Genomic DNA, 18,929 nt, shown 5'->3' with positions numbered 1-18,929 from the left:
TGACTGATCCTGTATGACTCTCCCTATGTGCAGTCCCTGCTTAGTATTTCTCATCGGAACATGTAGTAAAGTTTTTTTTTTATTTTTTTGCAAATGCTACACAAACTCGGATCATGCAGTCAGCTGGTATTTTGGTCTGGTCTGAGTTACTTTACTCACATTTGTTTAAGTAACTAGCCACCTGGTGATTAGCTACTTCTGTCACAGTGGTTTCTATCACGTGTAGCATTGATCTACAACCATAGTTTTACCCCCAAATTAATAATCTCTGGAACCTCCTCTCAGTGATAAGCTGCTACTAGTCAAATCTCAAAATATAGAAATTGCAAGTTTGATGGGGAGCTGAAGAAGGCAAGACAAAAACTTGAGATAATGAGTGGACTGAAACGGGTTAGGTGATATGTTAGGTCAAGAACATCCTAAACAAGGTTGACCGTAATACTTCCAGTATCCACCCCTAGAATGTCAGAAGCAATGCTGGGTGTCCTTGGAGCAGTGCCATGCAAAACACCAATGACCACCTAATGGATTTATTGAGGAGGCCCAAGCTCAGTGTTGCCTCCTTGATATCCTGCAGCAGATCCATGTAATCAGAGGGACTCGCAGCAAGAAGATCCAAATCTTTGAAAAAAGTCCATTGAATGACGACTCATCAGGAGATGAAAGGATGTTTAGATTGAATGTCCTAATTCCACTTGGGTCTTCCAGGAGTAATCATAGGAAAAGCAACAATGGTACAATGAGAATAAAATACTCAAGAAAGGTTTGCTGATTGATAAATGACTGAAACAATCTTCTCATCAGCAGTACCCCCCTCAAACCTCAAATCTGCAATTAAGATAAGTATCTCTGACTTGCATCTCTCCACGGACTGCATCCGTAAGAGGTAGTTGCATCTGGTTGGCGGGCTCGGTTTATAGCCACCATCAACCCGGATTGATCTCGCTCCCACCCGCTGTCCTTTGTAGTTGGACTTGCTGTTTGACACCACACAAAGAGAGCTTCACCGCATTTGTACTGGTTAGAGGTGGAAACTCAAGAATGATAACTTCACCCTTGTCCTCGGGTTCCCTGACAAGTGATTCATTACCTTCATCCTGTGTTTTTGAGTACCTCATGTGAACGTGACAACAATTCAAGGTGTGACACTGTGTAATCTAATTTGCTAATTTGAAGTGAAGTAGTATTTTAAATTAAATTTCACCTCCCAATTAATTTAGGCTATTTTTAGCCTGTTTTTATTCCCAGTTGTTTGCAATATTTTTACAATAGCAGTTTAACTTAATTTTTGCCATTTTCTCTAGTGTTTGGTCTTACTGGGTAATTACATATTTATCTTATTATCTGACTTGGTGTGGATAGTCTGCAATTCCTTCAATCCTCAATATGGTTTAATAGCTTCATGAATATCAATAATAGAACTATTTTTTGGAAACCTTATGTACTCTGGTGGTTCCACATTGACTCCTTTTCACTCTTCCATTCTCAATCGCTTTTTGATCTCCCATCCTTTTATAGTAGACACTTTGATTCATTCATTTCTGCCATTTCCAATTGACGCTACATATTACAATCCAACATCTCACCCAATACTACTACCACCATTAGCAAACGTACTTTTCTCTGCCCCTACGGCATCCCATATATATTGTGCCATTAATGCATCTTCTGACACTCGAGGCAAGACAGCAATAGAATTACAAGCAGGCCCCCTAGGATTTTGAGTGTTTGCAGGGCAAACTTTGCAGTAAAAAGAAACAAAATGTATGTCCCAAAACTTCAACATTCATGGTATTATACAGTGGCCAAAAATGTGCCTGCCACAAAAATACTGCAAGGCCTGTATTGTGTCACGACTGGAGCGGGAGACTGTGCCGATGTCTCAGTCTGTAACAATGCAGAGTCTCCAGCAACACAGACATCAAATTGGAGGATGTCTGAATCCAAAGAGAGCAAATTGCCATATGAAACCTGCTCTTTCTGTCACCAGACAACCAGAGTTCCTCGCTGTGGGCAGAGCAATGGGGACGGGGAAGGGGAGTGGTGGGGTTAAAAAAAAAAAAAAAAAAAAAAAAAAAAGTAGGAAAAAAAAGATAACAAATGGGGGAGGTTAGAGATTAACTGGAGACGAGGGCGGCTGAGTGAGAGCTGTGCAGTGGAGGGTGGGTGGCAGGAGGGCCTTTCAAAATCCTGCAGATCACACACACATGAGACGGGCTGCAGGCTAATTGCACTGGAAGGAGATCTGTGTATTTTAAAGGGCAAGTAACTGAGGAAGTCAACAGCCCTGCTAGCCTGTTGCTCCCCCTTCTTTTACTGGCTCTGATGCAAACGCAAAGCCAGTAAAGAGAGGGTCAACACCAAGGCAGTTTTTTACTGAATCTTTGAGGCCACCTTTTTTAAAAATAGCAGGGTTTTTTAAAAAATGCGGATTTTGCTTTTTTTTTTTTTTTTTTAATATATACAGATTACGAAATCACAGTATCCTGAGGAGGTTTCTGTAATGCGAACAAGACTTAAATATTTTTTTCCAATTCCTTATGGAATAAAATCTGGTTGAAGATACATAAATCCTCTTGGGCAGGTATTGCAACCCAAACTTTATTTTTCTTTTATAATAGCTGTATGGTTACCCCAACTACTATACATAAAATTAATCCAACTACTTTACCCTCTTGTTGGTCTTGTAATATAGATCTTTGTGAACTAAAAACATTTTATGTCAGTGTCCTTGCACATATCTATTTTGGCAGAAAGTTTTAAAGCAGATAAATACTACATTCAACTTTCATGTGCCATTTAGTTTTATACATTTATTTTTAGTAACCTTTTAAATTATTTCAATTGTTGGTCACTAAATATTGATATTTTAGATCTATTACTTGCAGTTGTTTTTCAACAATTGGCTAAGCATTGGAAAACTTTGCCAAGCATTCCATTTCAGTCCTGGTGGTACGGCATTGGTTGTATCCAAGGACTTGATAGAACATATGCCAATCCACTGCCTTTTGCTATCAAACTAGGCATCATTTGGTCACCAGTAACTGTTTTTCTGGATTCCTCTGATTTAACTGTCCGTTTCCACCAACCATTAATTGAAGAGGTTGCCTAAGCCTCCTTGACTGTGTCAATGAATATTTACATTGTTCTATTAATATTCTTGCTGTTTAACAATTTTTGACTTAACTTTAAGTACCTCAGTGCAGTAAGGTTTTGTTTCATGATTCGCTAAGTTGCTGTTTTTAATCTGTTTTCTTCCTTTTTACATCTGCTTATTCATTTTCTTTTTTTCTACTCCATACTTTATTTTCCTTTCTTCTTTAGCTTTATTTGATACTTAATATATTATACTAATGATTGTACTGTTTTCTCCAATATATATATTGCCTTGCTGCATCATAGAATTGTTAATATGTTTCTTTTTTAATGAAGTTTATGGTTTAAAACGTAAACAAACTGCCCTGATTTGCAAATGAGGGCGCCTTTTTGAACTTTCTGATTCATTAATGGGGCCATTTTTAGGTTTTGCTTGCGCGCTGTGCTTACGGAATCTTTTGTGACCAAAACCAATCTTAAAAGGGGTTTAAAACCTGTTCCTTACTCACTTGAACTTACCATTGGCTTAATCCAACGTCGCTCTAATTTACATGCTTCTGATTCACCAGCACGTCGTCTGCTTTTCAGTCCTGCCATGTGGCGTCGGGACGAAGTACTCCTTCTGGTCACTGCCATTGCTTTCTGGCCAGTGTCCTTCCACATACCCTATGCTTCCTAGGGTGCTTTTTGCAGTGCTCCTCCCATAGATGTTTATCTTGGATGCTCATTTTCCAGGCTGTTGCAAAAAAGAGGCGAGTTGATCCTGCACTGCAGTCCCAGAATAGACACATTATGGGACAACCGCTCCACATTTTTCACAGAGCGCAGAACCGGGGATTGGGGTGGAATTCTTCCAAGAAGCGAGATTTAGTAGCATAACACTCAAGCTCTACACCCCATTACCTGATGTTCAGCTGTCTTCTTCTTTTTCTACCACCAGCAGTGGATGACCTAAAAAGCTAAAATCCACCCCCCTTAGTACGGTTTTCAAACTTTGCTGATTTGGGACCAGATTGGCCAATGGAAAGAAAGCACAGATGAGATCTAAGCGATAACATCATGTCACCGCTGCCCGTTTATGCAAAGAAAAAAAAGAAAAAGAAAAAGGACTATAGATGGTATTAGCAACCATATCGGAGTACACATTGACTACCGGAATCAAATAGTGAGAGGGCGGGCCAAACTCGCATGAAGTACCCTTTTGACCAACTTAAGCTGTGATCTCATATCACTTTTCATATTGTTTCTATTAAGTTTAAATCCTACTGTTTTTGTGCCATTTTCTGGCAGCTGGAAAGCAAACTTTAGATCCACTGACGCAGATGCATTCAGTTGCAGGCTGGCACATAATAAAGGGGTTTGAGAAATACCAACTATATCCATGAAACATGTGAAATCAAGATCTGAAATACAAAGCATCAAGCCAACGCTCTGCTCTCTTTCCAGGTTTCCAGTCTGCGCATGCTCCTCACCCTTCAAGGCAGGTCACCCTGTGATACAAGGGGTCAGGGAAAGCATTTCACTCATGCGCTTGAGTTGCCTGTATTTTTTTTATATATAGATATATATATATATATATATATATATATATATATATACTCTTTCTGTTGCAAAAGAAAGGTTCCAAACCACTGATACTGTAGAATAGTAGTTTTGGATGGTAAATCGTACCTTTCTTAAATATTTTTTATTTCAGCAGAAGCACAGAAATGCATGAGCTTCCAGGAGGTACGCATTGCATGGCAACTCGCGTTGATTCACAACGTGTCAAAAAACGTTGACCAAGCCAATAGATCTCGCTTAGGCGAAATCTACCGGCTTTGCTAATGCTTGTTATTTTGGTGCCTGGAACTATTTTCTGTTGCAATCCGACCATGCCCCTGGGAGCGACTTATTGTACGAAATATCTTATATAAAAAAAAAAAACAAGCCATGTGTATTTGTACTTACCTGAACAGTGTTTAGTTTGTGTAGATGGCTGCAGATGACACCAGCAAATATTTTTACTGACCGGGAATTGCTGTTCATCAGAGAGAGAGAGGCAAAAAAGGGAGAAAGAAAGAAGTGAAAACCGTAACAAAGGAAAAAAGCAGGGATGGGAAAAGTATCCTCAAGCCTGAGACTGACTCCAATAGTTTAGGATGGTGTAAGAGGGAGTTGAGGTGAAATCAAGACTAAGCCTCCTTCGTATTTGACAACCCATCAATCCACAGCACCAGGCGTGGGCTCCTGCACTTTTGTTATTTTTTATTTTTAAAAAACATTTTTTAATAGAAATTATGCATATTCATGTCTTATTAGACTGATCTGCCATGCTAAAGAGAGTGAAGAACTTTGGAAGTTTGCAGAAAGTTTCCATTGGTCACATGTTTGGGCAATGCTAAGACAGATGCGATAAGAGGCTATTGGGAGGAGATTGTGTTTGTGTAGCCGCAGAGGTTTAGGGCAGATAAAAACATTTAGTATTAAGGGAAGGTCAAGAAGGGAGAAAAAGGAGCCCAGGAAAAATGAGTCTATAGTTTTGGGGGTGAAAAGTGGAGGAGCAGTGAGAATGTGGTTGGGAGCACTCTTGTTGTTGACTGGCATCATGCCAGGAGTGCAGGCCATAATCACTTCTGAGTTACAAATTTAAGGCAAATGTAGGTGCAGGGGACCAATCACTGAAATAGGGAGGGTGGAGATGCATACTGAGACAGGAATAACATGAAGTCATTTGTTTAAAGACACAAATGCAGTGAACGGTGTACAGTGTCCAGAGTTACCAATTGCTCATAAAGGAGGGCTGAGATGGGTACTTGATAAAGAATAAATGCATCAGTTCTATCCTTCTAGCTGCACAATGTCATACAATGTTTTTGCTGAAGCGTGACATCAGCTCCTCTTTGCTCCAGGGCCACAGCTCTCAACAAGGTCAGAAACAGAGATGAAAAATAAGAATATACCATCTATGTCAAAGCTGTTATCCCACATCTGTGCTTGAGGACTCCTGCCAAGTTCATTAACATGCTTTATAAACCTCAGAACGCCTTGCACATCTGAATCACGGTCTCAAGAGGGCAGATCGTGTATCTTGCACTTGGCACGTCTTGTTGCAATTATCCAGCTGAAATTACCGCCACTCCCTCACTACTGACACTGCTCTTTTCTATCGCCTCCAATGCAGACTGCCACCTGTTTCATACTAACCAAGCTGTAAAATCAGGTAAGAAGGCAAAAATACATATCAAGCCTAATTAAAAAAATTGGCAAAGCCAATAGGTCTGGTGTTGGCTACCAGCCTTTTAGCTTTGTGAGTTCTTGTCTTGTCATGTTTTTTTGTAAGACGTTATTGGTGCAGGAGCGTCTGGACCCTCGGTAAAAATATTTTTTTGGCTTAAAAAAACACAGCACACATTGTCATCGCAGTCCTTGGCAATCCTGTGATCCTTGGTAAAAGAGTAGAATGCAGTCATTCATAGCAGAGTTAGCCAATGGGTGAAGTGGGCTGACTCATTGTCTCTTGGTGAACTCTGTAGTGGGCGCAGAAGAAAAATGTGAGTAACACAAAAGCAGAGCAATGGATGAAGAGGGCTGACAAAGTCCGTACAGGTAAGTATATTATCTGTGTAGCATAAAAGATCTTGGCTAACACCAGGCCTAATAAGAGGCCATATCAACACAACTTCACTAGTGCAAGTACATTTTGCACTGGCTCTGGGACATTTTACATGAGAGGTGGGAAATTGTGCAGTGATATTCCTACCAATGACCAATGCAAACTCCAAAATTGCAATTTTGTCCTAGTGTAAAACTGCCATTGTTCACTGAAACATTGGTTCAAATCTGTTGCACAATTATCTAGCAGTTGTGCAGTTTGTGTGATCTGGCCGACGGTCATGAAAATCACGTAAAAGATATCCTCGATGCACCAGAATTTTTAACTAACATAAACAGAAACGACTTAAAGAGCCAAGGTAAATCCAGATATGTAAATAATTTCAGTTTCAAGATGGTTTTCTGTCTTTCTTTTTTTGTTCCTGATCAGGTTTTTTTGTATAGTGCATAGCTATCCATTGGAGCCTGCTAGCGCTGAGGCAAACGCACCTGCCGGTTTACTGGAATACTTTTAGGTTGTGGAGAAGTCTATGGTTAAAAAGATGCATCTTCAGGAACTATCTGAAGGTGGATTAAGGAAGGTCCAGTCTAAGGTTGGTAGGGAGGTCATTCCTTAACTTAGGGGCAAGATATGCAAAGGGAGTGCCCACCACATCTTGGTTTGTTGGCTTTGGATACTACCAGCAATGTTAGATTTCCAGAACTTAAAGGTCCCCCAGTGATGTTGGGGGTCAGAAATTGCCGAATGAGGGAAGGACTTTTTCCATGTATTGCACGATGGGCAGTGCACAAAGCCTTTAAATGAATTCTTTTCTGCACCGGAAGCCAATGAAGGGCAGCCAAGGCTGAGGCAACTGAATGATATTTTAGAAGTCTATGTAGAATTCGTGCAGCAGTATTCTGGACGACCTGCATGCTTGGGACTACCCAAGAATATGAAGTTTCCATAGTCGAGACAGGAGTTGATCAGACCCTGTATGACCACTTTTTTCGATGTTGGTGGGAGGCATTGAAACATTTTCCTTAAGGTTCTCAGCAATTCGAAGCATGTTTCTGAGAGTTTCTTGGCTTGAGTTTCCATTGACAGCTTATCGTCTAACCAAAAACCTAGACTTTTTACTGCACAGGAGGGCTGTGGACACTCTTCAAGGTATTCTGGCCAATCTAGTTTCTTCCACCTTAAGAGGGTATTGCCAATAAGCAATTTCCATTTTTTTGTCATTAAGCTTAAGGCTCTTTCCTGGCATACAGTCTGTAACCTGTTTAAGGCACAAATTTAGATGTGAGGATGTCTCACCTGTTTCTGGAGTGAGGGCTATGATCTGCTGCATATCATTGACATGTGATACAAGTGCGAGGCCATGTGCCCGCAGTAGCTCTGCCAGGGGGAGAACATATCAATTAAAAAGTGTAGCACTTAGGCAAGAGCCCCTGGGGATGCCACAATTAATGGGGTAGGTGGCTGAAAAGGTTTCTTCACAGATCTGGAAGATCCTCTTTTTCAGGAAAGCTGCAAGCCAGTTAACAGCAGCCCCAATAATACCAGTTTCCTCCATCTGTTGGATAAGGAGAGGGTGAGAAACAGTGTCAAAAGCTGCAATGAGATCTAACGTTACATTGGCTGCTGAGCTACATCAGTCCAGAATGGCCTGAAGTTCCTCTATGGCTATTCGCAGAGCGGTCTCAGTGCTGCTGCCATGTCTAAAATCAGTGTGTGTGGGATGGAGGACTGAGTGCCTTTCTAAAAAGCTGCAAAGGTGCTTATTGACGTGTTTCTCCAGTACTTTGCTTGTTATGGGGAGCAGGGAGATGGGGCTATAATAATCTGCACAAGTGGATTGGCTGAAGACTTCTTCAGCAGGGGTTTCACAATGATGTGTTTCCATGTCGGATGAATATTGCTAATGACCAGGGAGTTATTGAGAATGTCCATTAAGATTGGCAGGATGATGCTCTTGCCTTTCATCAAAATCTCTGGGGGAAAGTGGATCTAATGCGGCGCCTGACTTTATACAGGCTAGAATCCCTTCTAGAGCTTCCTTTTTTAGGACAGGAAAAGAGTTTAATATTGCTGTGACCCCCGAGTCTACATGCGAAGCAAGGCTTGGTGCCAATGTCGTTGGCAGATAATTTAGGATGTTTTTTACTTGATTGATAAAGGCAGTTGTGAACAGATCACAACGGTCCACTGAAGGTGGTGGGCCTACTGTACAGGTGGGTATCTTCATGAGGCTCTTTACTACCTTAAACAATTCCTTAGAAGAGTTGCTGGCATTTCTTCTTCTTGTGTTAAATTAGGGAATTCTGGTATGTCTTATGGTATGTTGGTACCGTTTTGCAGCTCTTCTATAGTTTTCTTTATTAAAATCATCATTAGATTTCCTCCCACTTTTGTACCATTTTTCACCTCTTTTTTTTTTTTAGTTCCTCCAGCTTGGGTGTATACTATGTTCTGCTTTGAGTTTTCAGTTTTAGATTGAACTAGGGGGATTCAGATAATCATTTTAAGAAACCTTATTGTTTTTCTTACACCAGGACGTGAAAAATTTGTAACACATAGTAAATAAATCGAGGTCACTCTATCAAAACTGTTTACAGTGTCTGAGCAATTCACAGGTAAGAGTACAATCAAAAAATAAATTATAAAAATATGTCATGGTGCAGAATAATTAAAGTTATCTGACCAACGTCCCATAATCCTATGATGCTTCACAGGGCATCAGCTGGCACAATATATCACCTCCTGAACCTGAGCGCAGTGGTCCATGCCTAGTATTCATATCACTTCACTGTCTTTCTCCCTTCAGTGTGGAAAACAGATTTATAGCACAATGAAAATGTAACTATTAATCTTCATATTTTATGTGAGTTTGCATAATACTTTCTTATCTCTTGCAAGACCTAAAGCACTTTGTATCCCAGTGAGGATTAGGAATTGCATCTGCTTTCTGGTTGTCATTCATCTGAAAGCCTTCCTTTGTTAGATATCAGGAGTCCCATTAGCATATAGGTCTGCGAGACATTGATTTTAAGATTTAAAAAAAAAAAAAAAAGAATCCTGCAAGTCCTCCAAGTATGACTGAAGAGAAATCTATTTTGTCACACTAGTTGAAGGGGCATATTTATGAATATGTTACTGTTAGAAATTAGGTCTCTAGTTGGCAGAGATATGCACCCTCTCTTAGCAGGGGCCATAATCCTAGTCAGTTTAAGTCAGATACACACTTTAAATTAACCTGTGCTCACTCTCTGGTATCTTGGTTCAGAGCAGGCAGGCTTAACATCAGAGGCAAAGTGTAAAATATTTGTGCAATAGACACACCCAGTAACACAATGAAAACACCACAGAAAGACTCCACAGGTTTAGAAAACATAGAGAATATTTTATCTGAGTAAAACAAGACCAAAATGACAAAAATCCAATCAGTAGAATTATAGATATATATTTTTAAAGAATAAATGTGAAAATGGTGCTTTGAAGTCGGAAGTGGTCAAAAGGTTACCTGAGGTCACGAGGGACCGGTGCAAATCCAAAGTTCAGGCTGGCCACGATGGAGGGTAGGCCAACCACAGAACCCAATCAGGGTCAGCTGAAACCTTACCTTTGATGGAGCAAGGTGTCAACGTGGAGGGCATGATGTGTCAGTATTTTCCACGAAGTCGAGCACTTCGTCATCGTTCGGCTCCGTGAAGTCAATGCAATGCGTTGATGTCTAATTGCGCAAAGCATCATCGTTGAACTGGGAAGGCTGTCAATCCGCTGTCCTCTGCCTCGCCATCCAAGAAAGAAGCGCCAAAATTTTATATGCACTTCGGGTAATGCATTGTTTTTTGCAGGAATCAGCTGTGGAACCCACTTCTGAGGAGAAGGGCTGAAGACGGGCACCTCAGGCAAGGTTTGGACTCAAAAGGGGCACCTCGGGCAAGGTTTGGACTCACAGATGGCAGAGTACGGCATCAGAGTTGCAGGCAGTCTTCGACGTCTCTGAGACTGCAGAAAAACAGGGGGCAAGCCAGCAACCCCTTGTAGATACTATGGTTCAGCAGAAAGGGTCAAGTCCTTGTCCTCAGCAGGGCAGAGATCAGCAGGAAGCAGGTCAGCTCAGCAATGCAGACAGGCAGTTCCTTGGAACAATCATTGCAGGCAGAGTGGCAATCCTTACAGCACAGCAGTCTTTACTCCAGCAGAGTTCTTCCCAACTCTGTAGTGATCTGATCCCAAGGGGTCAGAGACCCAGTACTTGTACCCAAAAGTGCCTTTGATGTGGGGGATGACTTCAAAGGATCTCTCTGAAGTGCACAGGTCCCCTTTTCATTTCAGCTCTGGGTCCAGACTATCAGTCTAAACCACCTTGCTATGCTGTGGGACAGGGAAAGGCCAAGAAAGTGCCATGTTTAAAATAATACAGCACACTTCTGCCTTTTCCTAGCGCTGGCACGCAATGTACTGCCTAGTTCCAATGCAGGCAGTCATGCACCTGTAAGCAGGATTGGTTTTTGTGCAGGAAGGGGCACCTCCATGCACAAAAACAATACCCAGAGGCATTTTCCCCTTTCTATGTGTGCTGCAGAATACAGCACACATAGAAATATGAAAAAATGAGGGAAAATAAACATATTTATCCTCGTTATGTCTCACCTGGTGAGGACTTGCAGTTCTGGCACATTCCCAGGTCTACCACTTATGGTAAATGTGGGAATGTGTCAAATTCTATGGGTGTTACGTGGAAACACCCACCCTCCACTCATTGAATATCTTCCTGGGGTAGTGTAACATAACGCAGCAATTTGCACTGCATAGCATTACTCTGGATTTATCAAGCCACTGAAAGCCACGCAAGGCGCAATATGGCCTTGCATTGGCTTAAAATATCACATTTAGTATTTGCAACATGCTTGCACCCCATTGTGTGGAAGAAAAGTGGTGCAACTACTTCCTACATAAGTCCCTATGTTGTTATGCTGTGCTGTGCCACTGAAATTTTCAGCTTCAAGAAAAATATTACACCATATGTAGCTTTCATTAAGTTTAGTTAAGCATTCAACAAGCTAGACAGAAGCCTGCAGTGGGATGAAGCTGGAACCGAAGAACATGAATCTGCTTTTGAGAACCACTGTGATGAAACTATGTGCTCGAAACACCATTCGCTTCATAGGGGACACAGATGACCAGCGTAGCATGGAAATAGAAACAAACAGAGGTGTATGACAGGATTTCAGTCCAAGTGCACTGTGAGAAGTTAAGTTATAAATATTAATTCCAGGGAAGTGAATGGAAACTTTGCAGGACTGGAAAATGGCGAGTGAGAGAGCCAGACCACTAACCACCCGTGGAGTGGAAACTTCCAGATTAGCAAACGCATTACCAGGGCACTGGTGTTAGAGCATGTTTAAATGCGCTACTGACGGGACTCTTTGCCTGGCTGTGAATCATAGTTGTATTGGCTCTCTGTATTGGCTCTCTGCATTGGCTCTCTGCATTGGATAGTTCACCAGCCTGATCTGCAGCCTGAACTTTTGTTATTTTGTTGCTTTCTGGTACCCTTGTGCAGTTCCTGTCTAGAAACTCTCTGGCTTTTCCTGTTTCTCTCAGTTATCTGTGACTGGAGCAAAACTATCTGCTTCTATTTGTTGGTCTCTGATTTACTTTACTTTATTGTTTCAGCCTAACCGGCCATAACAAGTTCATAACAAGCTTTCATTAACAATAATTCATTCGTATGCGCCATCACACGGAGCTAAAAACACCTAAAATAATTATGTGGAAACCTTATGAAATATGTTGCCTATGAACTTGTAAGTACTAAAAATCGTGAGAAGATTCTTTAGCAACCAAATCACACAATTACTTTATCGCAGAGTGCACTTATCAGCTCGATACAAGTTTAGTAAATCCTCAGATAGACATAATTATCCTGAAACTGATTAAGAGGGACCATGTGAAGGAAACCCCAAAAGTATTAGCAACCTGGAGTGCTATCCCTGTCAAATCGACTTCAACCTTGCTTGCAGTAATTACTTCATGGGCAAAGGGCACAGGAATCACCTATAAGGCCAAGATCAAAATAATCCTATTGGAATGTACCGCATATTGAACCACTTGACCCAAGAAGATGGCCACTTGAAAGGCACAACTATGCTAGCATTGTGTTAACGTGACAGTTATAAAAAATGCTGGATGCTGAAACAGTCATCACAATGTCTTAATCGTCAGAACGCATACACAAAGCTTCCGCCTCCTTACATTTCTGACACCATGCTTTTTAAAAAGTGGCCATAACTACAGTTTACATAATAGGAGGAAGTGGACTAATGTTTCCTGGCCACCAAAAGAACAGGCATAGCAGTCAAACCTCCCCATCGAAACTGAATGCCACTTTATAGTCACTGAGGTCACCGGTAGGATAACCATACTAAATAAAAAAAAAGAGATCTTCTTTCCTCTGGGTAAATATCGTAAATTAAAATGGCTGGATAAAGTTCGAGATTAAATGAAAGGTAGCGCTTTAGCGAGGGGCCAGGTAAGTTATAAGTCGTCAAATTCTTGTGATACCAATATGCCTTTGCGACCGCAGCAAGGATGGCTTTCTTCCGAGTGGGACCAAAGTTCTTCTAAACCAATGGCAACCAGAGTAGTTGAGACATGAGTGAACCAAGGCAATTTGATAATTTTGTACCTTCATGAGGTCAGTCATTGCAGCTCTGTATGATTTTAGTTTCTCCTTGGACCAAATAATAAGCTAATACTTTATTGGTACCAAAGATATGTAATCTTTTTAAATCCCCAGATCTCCGCACCATACAGTGCAGCAGGCCTTGCTTTCATTTTATAAGCCAGCAGTGTGGATGTCACAGAATGGTTCCCCGGGGATTTTGCAAATCTTAGCTCAGCACCGGCTTGCTGGGCCAAGGAGATGTTGCTTTTATATGCCTGCGGGTATCAAGCTAGTTTATCATCCACCCGACACCCCAAGTAGTCATAGGCCATTACTCAGTCAGAAGTCCTATTAATAGCCTTAAAGGTTGCTTGCAGCTTCTGTTTTTTTCATTGAGATCAATAATTTTGTTTTGTCTGCATTGAATGTAAATTTTCTAGAAGCACAGAAGGACTCAAAGTCCTCAAATAGATAATGCATCAACATCTTTGTTCCTGCCAATAACACTGCGTCGTCTGCAAAAAGCAATATTGGTATGCTTTCATTAGCTAGTTTCAGCGCATCAAGGTTTAAATTCTTCAATTTTTGAACCACTTCATTTATGTAACAGTTGAATGGGGATGTGGTGAGGACACACCCTTGTTTAACACCTCGTTGGATCGGAATCTCTGATGTATAATAATTTCTCTTGCTATATCTGACCCTTGTGGTGTTTCCTGTGTAGTAAAATTAATAGGCTCAAGATTTTTCTGAGATACCCATTTCCATCAGGGTTTGCCATAATATTAGACGAGCCACACTTTTTGAAGATTGACAAATACCAGGAACAGCGGAGAATTTTTTTAAGGAGACAAATTTGGAGCAAATCAGGTTCATCTTGAAGAGGTGATCTATTGTACTCGAGCCCTTCCTAAAACCAGCTTGAAATGGCGATTATAGATCTCCTTCTTCTATCCACTGGTCTAGGCGAAATTTTATCAATTTGGCAAAAAAATGTCCGACACTGTCAAGCAGTGAAACTGGCCTGTAGTTGCATACCATATCCCGTGATCCTTTTTTATGTATTGGAACAATTATTGATTTTCTCCATGGTGATGGAATTTCTTCAAAAGACCAGACACTATGATATAAGCAAGTTAGAACTGGTAGCCATAAGGCTAGATGATTGCGATAGACCTCTGTTGGAATTCTATCTGGACCTGCTGCCTTATACAATTTTTGCAAGCGGACGGCTTGCTCAACTTCCTTCTCACTAAATACGTGCGCTAGCACCGTAGCACAGGGCTGTCATGAACTATGTATACAGGTTTAAGCTGGAGTGTATTGGTAGGAACTATCTGATCAGCTGTTTCATATTCAGTGACCTTGAGTCATTATCGCACAGTTCTTTACTAGCGGGATTATCTCATTTAAGTTGCTGTTTCTCCCTTTCAACACCTGGTTTTGGCCTGCCAGGTCATTGGTTCTTTTTAATATCATTTTGTCTTCTCCTTGATACAAAAGGGTGAAGTAGTTGACCCAAAGTTGTGGACTAATGTTGGATTCCAAATTTTGTGGAGGGCCTTTACAACCCCACCTAGTTATTTCCCAATTTTTTGTTTTAATCCCCTGAAGAGATTGCGTCTAAGAGGTTTCCCCAGAACTTGTGTGGGTATATCTTCTTTTTTTATACTTTAACAGTTTCTTATATTGCTGCCTACAATCAGTGAATTGTTGCTTGTTTGTATTACTCAAATGCAGATTCTTTAGGGCTTGTGATAGTACTTTTTACATTTTAAACATTCTTCATCAAACCAACCTTGATTATCAGGTAGAATGTTTTTAAAGCTCTTATTTCTTTCCATTGATATTTGTACTAGGAGATCGTCAAATTTTTGCAACAAAAGGGAAACACCATTACCAGATAGATCTTAAGTCATAGTAAGTGATGCCGTCCAATTTTGACTTAAGGCATAGATGTAAGGATCACGCTCGACAGCAGTTGCAATACTTTTCCTATTTGGCCTCAAAGTGATTGTTGAGCAATTTCCTTTGTGAGGAGGAGCAGATATCCGGGGGGCCTACATCAGGACGAACCATCTCCAGTAGAAGTGCCAAGTTTGGTCTGAAACAAGTTTTTTAATTAGTTGCATTTAGATGAGGATTGTAATCCAGTTTGTGCGGTAGGATGGTTCCTATGGTATTCCTGGTTCTTAGGTTGTTCTTCTGGTATTAGATCTTCTGAAGCTACTGCTTCCCGTGGGACTACTTTTCTTATTTCTGAAATACATTCCTCAGTTAAGATATTATGAATTGATTGAAATGATGGCAGTGAGGGTATTTCTAAAGGCCGGGCTCCATGTTGCTCTATTTCGACCCCCTCCAACCTTACATCACCATTATAGCTGCTCGGGGACAACGCAATCGACTCCCATGAGAGGGGTGCTGGGGATGGTGTGCGGCGTCTACAACTAGTCTACACTAGAATTAAGATAGTTATAATAATTGGTTATGGTGTTTTCCCTTTAATAGCAGGTAGGCCTTTAGTCACTGATTATGCGATGATTGATTGAGGTTTCAAGTCTCCTTATTTTCATCCGGCTTTATTGCCTGCTGTTCTCTGTTGATTACATATGTGGGGTTTCCAGGGCTTATGTTCCTGCCCTCGGTCTTTCTCCCGGATGTTATTATGCATCCAGTGTCATCAATTTCATCCTGACCAAAATTTCCAATAGCCACAGTATCAGCAGTATCAGCACGGGAGGGCAAAAATGGTTTTAGGTTGAGCACCCCAACATCCACATCCTCATCACTCTGGCCTCTGGATGTGTATCCCCTGGCGACTGCCTCTATTTTTTTCACAGGTTTTATTGGAGTTAAGGATACAATTCTAGGCTCCTGCTCTAGTTCCTGTGTAATGCATAAGTGATTTCTTTTATGTGCTAAGGCTTCCTTGTTCCTCCTTGATTTTCCCCTTGTTCCCTACATGTTAAAAGATGGTGGCTTTTGGGGAATACTGGAACGTATTAGTTTGGAAATCTGGCAAAGTGCTTATCCTCCACTTCTCTATCTCTCACACTCTCTACTTTAATTTATTTTCCTTATTTCCTCGTTTGATTCCTCTTCTGATTATTGTAGCTGTTGGTCCTTGAGTCTTACAGCCTTACAGTCTCACAAAAAGTCTCACACAGAGGTTGAAAAAGGAGAAATGGGGTGGGGGTAGGCGATCAGGATGGTGGAGCAAAGCGAGCCCCACCAGCCTTGTGCCAGCTGCTTCTGCCGTGCCCCAGAATCCTGCAGCTCTAAGCCTGCCTTGGTGCAACCGACCTTAGCACCGACTATGACCCCATCTCTCCGTCCTTTGCTGTGTATTTATTGTGTGTTATGTGATTGTATTGGTTGTCAGTATTGCCAGTGTTGCTAGTTTTGCCAGTGGAGGGAGTGAAGTAAAAAAGAGGAGAACTAGAAGAAACAGGAATGGCAAAATACCGTAGCGTAGCTGGAGATCACTCTCTCCTTTCACCTTCCACCAAGGTAATGCCGCTCAACCCTGAGGTAAGGAGAGGCCAGCAGTCAGTGGATCAAACAAACCAATCAGCAATGCTCACCTCAGAGCTCCACTCCACTCTTCTCCAGCTCTAGATCCAACAACTCCTATTTGCCTCCTCGAGGATGGTCCTCAGTGCAACTCCAGTGTGGTCGTCAGTCACCAGCACTCCATCCATTCAAGAAATGAGCAAGAAATCGTGGGGCAGCCTGTCCTCCCCCCTGATCCAACCTCACCACTTCGCCTCACCAACTTCACACCAAATGCCTCCTCAGCAGCACGGCACCCCTCCCCCGTGGTGAATGGTGGAAGGTGTAGGATTTAGCTTAGAATAGCATCTTACAAGCAAGCATAGGCTCCCCTGAGGCGAATAGACAGGCAGGCAAATGGAGCAAACAGGGAGCAGACAGGTGTGGTGCCTCCTCAATGGGCCTCAATGGCGTGGCACCTCCGGGCCGCCTTCAACACCCCCCTCCAAGGCAGGCTGGGTACGGGAGGCAGGGGGCAAGAAGGCCTCACCCCCTACCCCTCTCACGGGCTAGCAGGCAGGCGGGGCAGGCTGGTGCAGACGGGAACAATACCTCTCTGATTTCTGAGCGTCCTGGGGAGCAACAGCAATACCTTGGTCAACGTCTGTTCTCATGATCCCATCACCCCAGGGCTCTGGTAAGCTCGATGACTTTGTTTCTGCCACCTGAGATAACTACCTAATTCCTATTTATTGATCTCTACCTCTTTTTGTACTAATTTAGCCTTCACTCTGTACACCACGAGTCTGCTCTCCCCTTTCCTCGTTTCACCCCTTATATCATGAGGCATTGAGTGGTCCATCCCTCCAGAGAGATTTCGAGACACCAGGGACTCTCCTCAGGTCCACCCCTTCGGTCGAAGCTTGAGAGAGTGAAACAGGCATGCTTGTTATTAATTTGTGCACAAGCAACCTTTATGCTTTTTTGCTAACAGGACGGAGTACTCCATGTGTTGGGAGTTAGAACGTTTTCATACTGTTTTATGCAAATAATTCTGTCCTAGTAGAAAGGGGTACCGCGGCTTTGCGCAAGCTCTTGGACAGTTTAGGAAAAGTATTGCAAGCTGAAGAAAAATGTAAGTAAACCCAAGATCTGGATTGTGTGGAAAATCTCCCAAAAAGATCAGAATAAAGTTCCAGTTAAATATTTAAGAGTTGTGAGACTTTTCCATGTATAGAGATCTGGGACTGTTTATAGATAATGAAGGCTCATGGACAGATAATGTTTTGAGAAAGACCAGACAAGCTGGACATCAACACGTTTTCCAGAACTGTAGGTCAGCGATCTGCTACTTGTGTACATAAAGCTATTGACACAAAGGAAGAATCAAGCATATGGGTGAAAAGAAAGAGACTCGTGAAAAACATCCAAAAGAACAGGGAAGTTCAATAGAAGGCCATGGAAAGAACTTTGTACAGGTGTTTCTACACTGAGCTCTATCTGTCATGCAGCATAAAAGCCATACTGCTCTGAACAGCAGCCTGGTGATAGATGCTGGTTAGAACATAGGGGTGCTTCTGCAGAGCCCCCTTTGACGAAAGAGCACAATGAGCTGAAGAACAAATTGGATATTCAGGCAATAGTGCCCTGGTCCAGTTATGGGTGTTGTCAAGGGCTGCTTCACAGAAAAGAACACAAAAGGGCATTGGCAAATTCTCAACAGAGAACAAGCAGAAAGGAATATTAAGTTGAAATCGATCCCAAGAAAAAATAGTTTCCCCCATGGTAGACGTCTACAACACTACGTGTTTGCTCTGCAACACTTAGAAGAAATAAAGAAGCACAGTGTTATCCAGTATGCCAATCAGGGACCAAGCATAAATGCAATAGCATGAAAATAGTGGTTGACTGTTGACATATTTAAATGAAAAATAAGTGGATGGCTCTATAAATCATCCAAAATGGATTACATCCTGCATAATATTAGCTGGCTAACACCTATTTTAGAAACATACTTTTAAATAAATTGTTAAAGCATTTATTCAGTAACAACAATGGAATACAAAAAAAAGAGTTGGGTGATGAGGG

The sequence above is a fragment of the Pleurodeles waltl genome, chromosome 8 (assembly GCF_031143425.1).
Source record: "Pleurodeles waltl isolate 20211129_DDA chromosome 8, aPleWal1.hap1.20221129, whole genome shotgun sequence".
Classification (NCBI taxonomy): Eukaryota; Metazoa; Chordata; class Amphibia; order Caudata; family Salamandridae; genus Pleurodeles; species Pleurodeles waltl.
Note: the sequence above shows the minus strand (reverse complement) of the source record.